Source organism: Candoia aspera, chromosome 8, assembly GCF_035149785.1.
Source record: "Candoia aspera isolate rCanAsp1 chromosome 8, rCanAsp1.hap2, whole genome shotgun sequence".
NCBI lineage: Eukaryota > Metazoa > Chordata > Lepidosauria > Squamata > Boidae > Candoia > Candoia aspera.
In genome coordinates this window covers 9,184,866-9,197,345 of record NC_086160.1, presented here as the reverse complement: position 1 = coordinate 9,197,345, position 12,480 = coordinate 9,184,866, and the positions used below count along the sequence as shown (strand labels likewise).

The following is a 12,480-nucleotide window of genomic DNA, read 5'->3' as shown; positions in this document are numbered from 1 at the left end:
TGCATTGAAACTTTCTGTGAAGTTTTGTTTCAGCTGGGGTACATTTCATAAGGCAGAATGTCTTGCAAATGACCAGAATTTGCACATTTATCTAAGATGTCCTTCAAAATTCCTGTATTCTATCTCCGTTTTGAAAACCTGCTGTTGCTCTGCATTTTCATGACTTAGCTAGAGTTTTAGAGGGCAGAAAAGCAAGCCAGAAAAATAAAAGAAAGAAAGAAAGAAAGAAAGAAAGAAAGAAAGAAAGAAAGAAAGAAAGAAAGAAAAAAACTAAAAAATATATATAGAGAGACAATTTGGTATAATGGTTAAAGGCAGCAGGCTAGGAACTAGGAGATTATGAGTTATAGTCCTGCCTTTGGCATGAATTCCAGCTGGGTGACATTGGGCTAGTCAAAGGGGTGTCTAGAAGCAGCTTTTCTGACTAACAAATGTCATTAAAAGGCATAAGCTGTTGCAAGTTCATTTGGGTCAGTCACTCCCTTTCTTAGCTCTAGGAAGAAGGCAATGCCAAACTAAAGAAAACTGCATGGACTTGTCCAGGCAATCATCAGGTGTCAAGACTGACTCAAAGGCACCATAAAAAATAAACAAAGCAACAAATGAATGCATCTTTCCCATCCACTAACACATCTTGTGAAGTCACATCACCAGCTAATAACCAACCACTTTTTTCCCTTATTTAATTGCTAAGATTTATAACTTGCCTTTCCTCCTGGAACTCAAGTACCCCCTCCTCTTTTTTAATTTTTTTAAAAAAATTATTGCCTTTTTCTCTACAACATTTACCTGCAAGGTAGGTTGAGCTGAGGGTAAATGGTTTCCATGGTAAGACTGGACTTGAATCTCTTTTCCCTGATCCTAATTTATGGCTTGAGTCACTAGGCTTCCTGTTCCAAATTAAGCCATAATTTATTACTGATTCAAGTGACATATCAAGCAAAACTAACTTATACTTTGGCACAACTCAAACACTGCACTAAATTGGAGTGTGCCAAGCATAACTTTTGCTTGATATTTATCATGTTTGTATGAAGCCAGCCCATGGGCTATATTCCTTTTTTTGTTTATGCATTCATTTATCAGATATGCTACCTTTCTGTCTTTCTGATACTTAATATTACTTAAGGTAATTACAAGTACCAACTGCAAAACTAAATGGAAAAGTATGATTAAAATCAAGAGGGTTTTTTTTAAGTAAGAGATGGATTTTCCCCACTTTTCTAAAAAAAAAATGGGAGCATACCTCCTTGGGGAGTGCATTCTGTATACCAGGATAACACAGCAAAAGGCATTTTCCTTTATACCAGATAAATGAGCTTCTGGAAGAGGGAGGGAGGGAGGGAGGGAGGGATGATGTGCCACCTATTCAGTGTCAACTCTTAGCAAACATATAGACTTTCTCAAGATCAAGAGTGGTGGACTTCAAAAAAGCTTCTCCTGCTGATCTAAGGTTCACAGTGAGAGATGCAGCCCCCAAATAATTAGGACTGTAAGTATTTAGGGCTTCAAAGTCAACGCAAAAACTTTAAGTTGTATCAGTAGGCAATTGCTATCTCATATATCATTTACTACCAGAAATCATATGATCTCCATACCATACATGAGTCAGCAGTCTAACCACCATGTTTTCCACCAATTGTAATTCCTGGAAAAAATTCAGTGGTAGTCTAGTATAAACATGTTGCGGTAGACAAGATAGAATGTGATCAAATGGTGAATAACTTACTGCTAGGTCTGACCAACTCAGTAGGGATCACAGCTGGAGCAATAGTGGTAAATATGCAAACACACTCCATGCCAGAACTGTCACTTACAAATCTAAGAACTCCAAACTGCAAAGCTGTTCTTTCTGAGGGAATGTAACCCCAATCCAACCAGGTTTCAACTCCAGCTTTCTCCTTACCAAAACCAACTCTATCTTACCTGGATTCAATTTTAGCATGTTCTCCCTTAACAGGATTATGGTAGGGAGCAATTGAGTTGGGTTCCATCAGCATGCTGGTAGCATCTCTTCTAGAGTTCCAAGTGCCCTTACCCTCATTTACATAGTGTTAAACTTTGTATGAGACAACACAAAACTTTGTGAAACACTACAAGTCAATGACCTACATGTTAAACTGCAAACTTCCAGTCCCACCTTCTAGGTGCATCCCAACAGGAAGGACCAGAATCACTGCAAAGCAATGTCCCCAAGACCAAACAGCACCAGATGGCCTAGACAGATACCATGGTCAATGCTATCCTGAAAGTCACTGGGAGGTCCAAGAAGACTAGCAGAGTAGCACTACCTCCATCTAGTTTCTGGCATAGATCATCCACCAAGGCAACCATACCATTCTCTGTACCATATTCCAGATGAATCTCTGATTGAAATTAGTCTAGATAATAAGCTCCATCCATATTCATCTGGAGCTGAGAGGTTACCACCTCCTCTGTTGCCTTACTCAGAATTTGAAGATTAGAGACTGGCCAAAAATTACATCAGTGATGGCTGTTCGTAATAAAGATCAAATAATATTCTCACTAAATGGGAACAAGCCCTTCCCATAACCATGAAGCCAGTCCCAGTCTGGCCCTCATCTCTCCAAATACACATCTTTGAGATAAACAGGCTAAGAAGAAGACACAGGAACAGGACAGTTTCTTAGGTTCTAACTCCTATGACCTGCCACAACAGCAGAGTCCAAGTCAAGGCAAATCCAATTTTCCCTGTTTGCAAAGAACAATTAGTATTGCTGACAGCAGGCTTCCAACTGTTCTCTTTGCCCTCCCATAATGTCCTGAGGAAGGAGATGCTATACAGTAAGGAATGCATATTCCATATAGGCACAGTGGAAGCAGTAAGGTAAGCTGTCTTCACTACAACTGCTGCTTGGTGCAGAATGGCCCAATTCTCTTTCACACCAATTCATCCTGCTGATTTTTCAGTTTCCACTTCATCTGTCTACCAATCTGCACCACTTTATGCCCCCCGATAAATCAAGGTGCCATTTCAGCAGTGTTGGAGGAAAGAGGTGCTTAGATTCCCAACGACCCAGATGGTTCCACAGATTGGCCAGAGATTCAAAAGTAGAGCCAACAAAAGAGGCAGAAAATTGAAAATTCCCCAAGTATATTCAGAAAACCATCCAGGTCCATCAAGTCCCTAAGTCAGAACCTAACAGTGCTGGAGAGGTAAAAGTAGGGTAAAATGTATCATACAACTATACTGTTCAAGGGACCCAGTATTGCCTGTAGCTCTAATGCACAGAACTGCTTAATGTGTGAAATAATCTTGTGACACTTGGGCTCAATGACAAGAAGAAACATTCCACTTAAACTTCAGTAATAAAAGATATTATGACACTTAAGAATAAAAACAATATAGAGGGATATGCATTGCTACGAAATATGGAGCATTTTAATGGGTGTAGATGCTACAAGAATTTTGAACAGATGCTAAAAATATCAGACATTTGCTAAAGCCCTCAAACTAATAAAGGACCCAAAGTTCTAGCTGTGCCACTATTCTCATTTTGCACAAAAAAACTGGTGTTTCAGCAGAAGAGAGGAATCCTTGTTTGTGCAGCGCTCTGCTTCTCAAGATAAAGGGGACTAATGTACAGCCTCCGGTGACCCCAACAAATAAGTTCTTAAGGTGAGAACAGCTCTAAGCAAACTGATATGAAGTGAGCAATGAACTTCATGAAGGATTCATTCCAGAGATACAGAAAAGACACCATAAATATTGTTGATTAGTAAAGGGTTATTGCAACAGGGCACCTGGCTGAGATTAGCTCAGAAACTAAGCATGGTTGGGTCTATCTGGTTCTGGAATCAGGGAATCCTAGGGCTGTAGGCTAAACTGGCAAATCCAAAAGACACCCCAGAATAAATTAGTGGAAAACTGCTTCCATAAAGTTCCCAATAATATCCAGTTACATGAATATGATGCAAGTTTGACTCCAGTGAAACTTTATTTATTTATTTATTTCTCAGATTTATATGGTCCTCAACTCACTCATGGTGATTCCAGGCAACTTACAAAAATAAAACCCCAGGTACAAAACCCACTACACCCCCACCCCCCTGTCAGCAACAATACATTCAAACAAACTATTTAATGGGCTCTGCATCAACCTGGCATCCTCAGGTCCTCTGGCAAAACAATGTCTTCAGGGCCTTTCAGAAGAGTATTAAGGTGGGGGCCAATCTTATCTCTGCAGGGATGACATTCCACAGGGAGGGAGCCACCACCCTTCTTCTTGGTCCCACTAGACAGACCTCCTTAATTGGGGGGGGGGGGACCCGTAACATACCTCACTACCCCAATCTGGTGGGTCAGGTAGATGTAACTTTACTTAGTTAAAAGAGTAGATGCTACTATCTAGGTAATGTTCAGCCTCAGTTTCAGCTTCCCCTCCACCCTCATCCTTCCTACATGTCAGCTCTTAGCTTGTCCCATCTTCCCCAACTAAGCTCTGCCCCCAAGGTACAACCCACAAGGTGATGGGTCCCATTTTCATGAATTAGCCTAATTAAAGTAGCATGGTGGGGTGTGATTGCTTGCCATCATCATTTCGGGGTTAAAAGTAGGGACTCAACCCTCCACCCAGCCATTTAGGTGAGCCTTTTCCACATTGTAGTTCTATAATTTCTGCCCTCCTTGTACTCCCAAGTTTATTTTCCCATCCCTGAGTAACCAGACTTTGATATTTGAAGTTCATCCAATTAGAAGTATTAATATTTCAGGCAGCTCCCCACAAGCCTTAGACAACAATTGAGTTTCATTACAGAATTTCCAAATGTTTACTCTAATGCTTGGAATCCTTGTTTTGAACAAACTCTTCCAATTCCCAAGTTCTCTACAATCATACCCTTAGTCTGTAAAATATCCGCATAGTTTCTAAGTATCCAAAGAGGAAAACAAAACAAACAAACAAACAAAAAATGGCATGCAGGACCTAAAACTAAGGTAGGGTGTTATACCTGTTTACCTGCTAAGCCTCATACCTTTGGCTACATCTGAAGCTAGATCAGGGTGAATTCTCTGTTAAGATATCTCACTCACCTTGCTGCTATGCTCAAAAAAGTACTATGAAATCACTGCAAGTAGCAGATAAATATGCCTAAGGAGGATATTCTCTTATGGATAGCATCCATATCATTTGCAAAATGTTCTTAATAAAATGTCCAATAAGAAAAGTCTGTCCTACAAACTCAGCATCATACTCTCAGAGGAAAGCCATATAAAGCATGGCTGGAAATAGATGCCTTGGCTGTAAGGTAACATCATTCCAAAATCCCAAATGTATTCATCTCTGCAGGCCAGGTAGCAAATGTCTACCATAAACTTGCTGGAGATTCTGGGATTTGAAGTCTCAACACATATGGTCAATAGTAGGTGTGAGAAGGCTATGATATAGCAAATAGTTTTCACATGAGATAGAGAAGGGATTTATGTACTCATCCAAAACTCTCCTAGGCATATGAAATTAATCACATGGATTGTTGGATTCAGTATTCTTATTTCACAGTAGTGCTGCCAAAGTCCAAGGCTGTTATTCTAGAAGGAACAGTTCTGTCCATTGTGACATTTATCTATTCCACATTTTAGATAACTGACAAAAATGAAAAAGCTCTGTTGGATTCAAAGCAAGCTTCCACTAGTCCAACAAGAATAATTATTCCCAGAATAATCATTATCATTTCTCCAGGCCTGAGGATAGAATGAGCCAAGCACTTCTAAATCTTGTACAGTCAACAGACTGCATGGGAAAGAGACAGGAGAAACTGGATGTGTGTGGTATCAATCCTCATGAACCGATCCATTATAAAATTTGAAAAACCTTTTATGTCTCTGCTAGAGAGTAAAGCTGTAGGATTCTTCTGGAACAAGTTGCTGAGCATTGATATGCCTGCAGATCTGACATTTCTAAATATAATGTTTTCAAGCTCAATGAGATTTTCTCTAAAAAGTAAGAAGTTAGATGTTATGGTGGTTCCTACCATAGATGAGGATTTTGGGAGACCAATACCCTATGAGGCATATTTGGAGGCTACTTCTCCAAGTAAAAATAACCTTAGAATGCTCTAAAAGTGAAGAACTTGGTGTTCCTTAGGAAGGCTATAATTCCCTCCTGAGGCCCTTCCTCATTTCTGGACTTCAGAAACAATTATGTCATTGATATGCATGGACTGAAGCTGTGGTCTAGCAACAGAAAATCTGAAGAGTAAGAGTCAGAGATGTGATAGTGTCACATTTCCACTCTTAACTAAATGAAAGCCCTGGGGGAGGGGGTGCAGAGAACGCTTAAATCAGACAGCTTTAGTTTGGCCTCTTTGCTGCCAAATGTCAGCAGCATAAGAATCAATAAAACTATCAACAAAGTCCATCAGGCATAATAAGAATCAACAAAGCCCATAAGACTCAACAAAGCCTATCAGCAATGGAACAACCACTCCATGGGATGTTCCCTACTATTCTTGAAGAAGCAGGTCTTGATCTCCAGCTTTTACTACCATTCCAGAATAATGGACATAATGAGTAGCTAGGCACTGCCAACAGCACTTGAGGAGCCAATTCTGGGTTAAATAGATCTCACATCCTCCAAGGCAATTCATATGTCCAGCAATTGGGAGTAGATCTGTTTGCTTACTTGTGATTCCACACATCCATTTTACTCCATCCTAGGCAATAAACTTGAGCAACATGTTTATTTTCTTTTAATATTCTTTAGAGAGCTTGGATTACATAAAAATAAATAGATTAGAATCTTCCATAAGAGGGTTTCTTGCCATCATAGAACAGATGCATTTTATTGCAGCCATTTTCTTCAGTTAGGAATTCATCAAAGTATAATTCAACATGAGATAGAAATAAAAGCAGAGGTTTTAAAAAGTTTGTTCAAAATTGGGTACCCAAATGTTGAACTAATTGTCAGATGAAGAGAAAGAAACAAACAAAACAATGAAAAGTAAAGAAACCAAAAGCTCTTTCTAGATCTAACAGGGATGATTTGTAAACACATTTGAGTTGTTCAACACACAGGTATACTATAGGCATATTTCTATATATATCTCTCCCTCTTAGGAAGGAACATTGGACAAAGCCTGAATTCAAGTATTCAAGTTCAGTCTCAGTTATGCATATTGACTGGCTAACTTTGGGCCAATCAGTAGGTCAACACAGCCAACTTCACAGGAGCTTTCAGGGGAGGTTAGATATAAATGCTAATCATTTCACACTTTCAGCTCGATCCAATCCCTTCTTCAAATTGTCAGTGCAGAAACTGAATACATATTATGGCAGGGACCAAGACGGGGAGTCTTGCTTAACCCATTGATAGAGCAGGGCAAAGAAAGCTGGCTCCTTTTTAAGGAGCAGGTTTGTCAGAAGTGAGTTGGGAAAGATGGCAATCCAAATCCCTCCCCACTTCCCAACAGACCTGCACAAGATTCCCATAACCTTGGGTCTTCAATTTAAAGATTTCTTCATCAGCCTGTGCTTCTTTCCTTTGATGCTGGGTTAGTTAGAAGCAGATGAGAAGAGAACTGGAGTGTTCAGCTCCCCTTTCTTCCATTAAAGCACAGGAAGAGGAGATCACATCTTCCTTCCTTCACTAAAGCCCATGGCTCATACATACCCTTTGACTCTATTAGTGGGACAAGGGCCTCCACCCAGAGGTCCACCTGCATCATGACATCACTGGGCAAATGATGTGAACTGACTCAAATGACATTATTTGCACCTTTGTGTTATGGTGTGCCACCCATGAAGGCCTGTCTACCTTGTCCCTCTTGTCCACTAAAGATGCCCACAACCTCCAGTACAAACAAATCTTGACTTTTTTTCTCCTCCCCCCCCCCCAATATCCTTGATAATCTTGAACAACCTAAAATACCATGTTTGCCATGTTCAGATAGACCTTTTCTGCTCAGAAGCAACTAAGGAACCAGCCCTTAATTATTACATGAAAATAATTACTTCACGTTTTGCATAAATATTAGAGCTTTCTTTGGATATTTAGAACTTAAACCAAATGTGCAGATGTTTCTATTGCTCTTCCTTTCTTGCATTATTGCTCTGTTCACAAGTACATATTCATTTTTAAAAGAGGCATTATTTACTTTCCACAATATTGTGGCTGTATCTGGCACAAGCTATCAGCTTAGACACTGAATATACATTCCCTCATCTCAGACACAATCTACATCTTCATGAAGAAAAGATGTGCTTTGTCACATAGACAGTCATCTATTCCAACCCACCTCTCCTGGATATAGAAAAGTTTGGGGCTATTTTAAAACAGAAAGCCGAGAAAAGCCCTGGACTAACATTGTCCTCCTCAGTTTTAATTAAAATCTGGAATCTCCCAGAATCTGGGAAAAGACCAGATAACTTGAAGCTTCTACTTCTCTTTGTGTAGGAATAGGTAAAAATGTTTACTGTAGATAGGATTGTGTGGTAGATTGTGGATATCCGTGATAATTTAAATCCTGCTCAAAAAGCCTTTGTAGCAGACCAGTACATTTTGTGGTCTATCTGGAGCATTGCATTTTCTTTTTGAAATTTATCTTTACCCATATTGCTTATTTGCTTTTTTAATATTTAAAATTAAAAGAGGGATATATTTTATAATTTTAAATAAAGTGTGATTGTGTTTATGTCTTGGGAGATGGGTCTATCTCCCAATAAATGGTTAAAACCTGTAGCCACAAACCATTCAGCTGAATACAAAGGCATGTAGGCTACATTATAGACACTTGCTTATTTCTTTTTACCTTTTGGTTACCAGAACGGCAGGAAAGACTGCAAGAGACCTCTCACATGGACACACCAGGGTAGGGGGAAGAACCCAGGGAGAGCTAGCCTTAGCCTTATACAAAAATGAATGTTTGCTGGCTTCACCCAGTAGGCAGGTGAAGATTAGTAGCACATCACATTACACTTGGTTAATTTTAACATTTTATTTCCTTATGGCTCCATGTTTTTGGCCATTTGTTAAAATAGCAATTCAATGCAAATTGAAAACTTCAGTAACCAGGTTAAGCTTCTGTGACCATAGCCATCATGAGACATGCCTGTAATTTTTTTTATTTTATTTTATTTATTTATTTTCTATCCAGCCTTTATTTTTTTTATAAGTAACTCAAGGCAGGAAACATACCTAATACTCCTTCCTCCTCCTATTTTCCCCACAACAGCAACCCTGTGAGGTGAGTTGGGCTGAGAGAAAGGGACTGGCCCAAAGTCACCCAGCTGGCTTTCATAGAGTTTCAAGTTCTGATCAAGTGGAATTTTTAAACTTGGCTGATTGACAGCAGTCATTTGAATGGAATTTGGATGCCTGTCCTCAAGTGCAAAGTAAAGAACTATAGCCAGAACATGTGTGAACCAAAAATCAAGGTTTCCATCCAAATGCTTTAATAGACTGAACGAGCATCTGTGTAGGAATGGTAATGGTGGATTGTTAAATCCACATTGTAGCCATGTTAAACTGCAAATTAATTTGCTGTTCAATATGACTGATGTCTCCTTGTATAACTAAAGGTTAGAACCTGAGTAAAGGCTGTTGGAGTAATAGCTCAGATTATAACTATTGAATCACACAATGCATGCAAAAGCTATTTTCCCTTTCACTAATTGGAAAAGCACTACAACAAGCAAAAATATTCAGAGTCAGCAAAAACAAAAATCCAGGAAGAGAATCAATATACTATTGGAAAAAACTAGATCTCTAAATTCCGGGCACTCAACACTGGAACAGATTTAAAGAAGAAACTCCTAAGGGGGAACTGTTCAGTATGCTGTAAGCTCAAGTCTTGTAAAGTAAATGAAAATGACTACACCAAAGACAGAATTTTAGCCATTACTTAGCTTGCCAAATCTGGCTTTCTTCTGAGCAGAGAAGAGCACAATCTGTAATATAAAAATAATGCTTCTAAGGATTGAACATTTGTACCATATTTACAACAGAGATTCAGAAATACAAGCAGTTTTTCTTGTGTTGTTTGGTGCAGGCTCAGTGATTTTGCAAAAAAAAAAAAAGTGTGTGTATTACAGCACCCTGTTACTGCCTCACAAGAAGGGGAAGAATAAGATCAATCCCTGCTACCTTCCCCGCTACCAGAAGTGTCCTGGCAACAATCTTTAATACACTCAGAACCTTCTTATGACTTTCTGCACATCATCCCTTTCATAGTTATTTCAAGGGCACTGTGAAAACTTGGTTTGTCTCTTTAGTGCACACCTTTGTAATTTTTTCCCAGCTTAACCAGCACCAGACATGGCTCATGCTGACATCCATATTTTCGTCACTGAATGTTAATTCTGGCGTTTGCTTGCCTGTATTCTGATGACCACCTAGCTGGGTGGGTAGCAGGGCTCTGATGTAAGCTATGGCAAACCTAGACAGCATGTTAAAAAGCAGAGACATCACCTTGCCGATAAAGGTCCATATAATCAAAGCTATGGTTTTCCCAGCAGTGATGTATGGCTGTGAGAGTTGGACCATAAGGAAGGCTGGGTGCCGAAGAATTGATGCTTTCAAACTGTGGTGCTGGAGAAGACCCTTGAGAGTTCCTTGGACTGCAAGGCAGTCAAATCAGTCAATCCTACAGGAAATCAACCCCGACTGCTCATTGGTAGGACAGATACTGAAGCTGAAGCTCAAATACTTTGGCCACCTACTGCAAAGTGAGGACCCACTGGAAAAGACCCTGATGCTGGGAAAGACTGAAGGCAAAAGGAGAAGGGGATGGCAGAGGATGCGATGGTTAGATAGCATCACCAATGCAATGAACATGGGTTTGAGTAAACTCCAGGAGACAGTGGAGGACAAACAGGCCTGGCATGCTATGGTCCATGGGGTCACAAAGAGTTGGGCATGACTTAACGACTGAACAACAACCACCTTTCCATATTACTAAATGCAAACAGTGGGCTGATAACGCTAAGGGCATTTTTTTCAGCTCTGTGAAACAGGATTGCTATTTGTTATTTGATGCACTTTTCCATTACTTGGGATTTTCACAGAAAGGATTCCAGTTTTACTTTGCCAGATTTCTACCTAGAGAGAATAGTGATTTGAGGTCAGGAATTATCTGGGGGGGTTGGGTGGAATCTTCATGTGTCATCTCTACTTTCCCTGGGAATGTTTAAGAGTTCTTGTGTTGCTTGCTTCATTCTGCAAAAACTTTTGGTCCTCCCCATCCCCATCCAACCCAGCTCCCTATGATATCATAGTGACTCTTCTGGATGAAGGAAGAACATGCTTGAGCAAGAAAAATTATACATGAGCAAATGGTGCCTTTAAAAAAGAATCAGTTGTGAATGACACTCAGGGGTCCTGCCAATTGTTAGCAGAGATATGCCAGCAATAAAAGCCTCCCCTGGTAGGAGGTTGAAATCAATTAAGAATATATGAACTTGCACAACACAAGAAACAGAACCTCCTTCATGCAAGCAAAGCAAGATGGAATGATGTCAGCTTATGTGCAGTTTTTAGCACAGGGTGGCTTCAGATGGGAATTAGAGCAAGTCCAAAACAGGGTTGCACCAGTTTCTATGATAGTGTTGTAGGATGCTGTGCTTTGGGTTTTACTGGCCTCAGTCTGCAAGACCAAGGAATGTGAATTGAATTATTGTGCTCAGGTCATAGGATATTTGCTGTACTGAATTCCACAGGACCTTCCCTTGTGGCAGATATAGGCGAACAATATATACTGTAGCAGTAAAACTTAAACCTTAGATGGATTAAACCAGCTCCAAGATATTCTATACTATCCTGTTTTTCTGAGTCCCTTCAGTCTGGGCCATGGTCATGCTAGGCAACTGTAGACAGACAGACAGACAGACAATTAAGTAGAATCAGTTATTTAATATTTTCTCATATATCAAAGCAACATAACAACACTAAAGCTAAATGAGCAGCATGTTTAGTGCAGGACTCAGAAGATGATGATGCCAGGAAGGGGAAGGCCCTCCACTGCACTCCCACAGTTCATTATAAACTGAAAGCACGTGTTCAGAGACAAAAGCTCAGTTCCAGGGAGACATGCTATTTATATCTTACCCAGTGTTTGTCTAACTGGGTAAAAGCATTATATAAAAATGTATAACGATTATGAAATAAATCCATGCAAAAAACAAAAAAGAGAGGAAAAAAAAGACATAGGAGAAAACCTATAAGGTGTTGGCAGTTCGAATCCACATGACAGGGTGAGCTCCCATTTCTAGTCCCAGCTCCTGCCAACCTAGCAGTTTGAAAACATGCCAATGTGAGTAGATTAATAGGTACCACTTTGGCGGGCAGGTAACACCGTTCCGTTTAGTCATGCCGGCCACATGACCATGGAAGTGTCTATGGACAAACGCTGGCTCTTCAGCTTTGAAATGGAGATGAGCACCACCCCCCAGAGTCGGACACGACTGGACTAAATGCCAAGGGAAACCTTTACCTTTACTAACTTATTGCATATTTCTATGGCGGTCAA

At 40.0% G+C, this 12,480-nt stretch overlaps 1 protein-coding gene across 2 annotated transcripts in view; it reads right to left on the bottom strand.

Annotated features, from left to right (window-relative positions):
* PCDH7 (protocadherin 7) overlaps positions 1-12,480 on the bottom strand; it is a 419,387-nt gene that overhangs the window by 353,292 nt on the left and 53,615 nt on the right. The window lies entirely within an intron of this gene.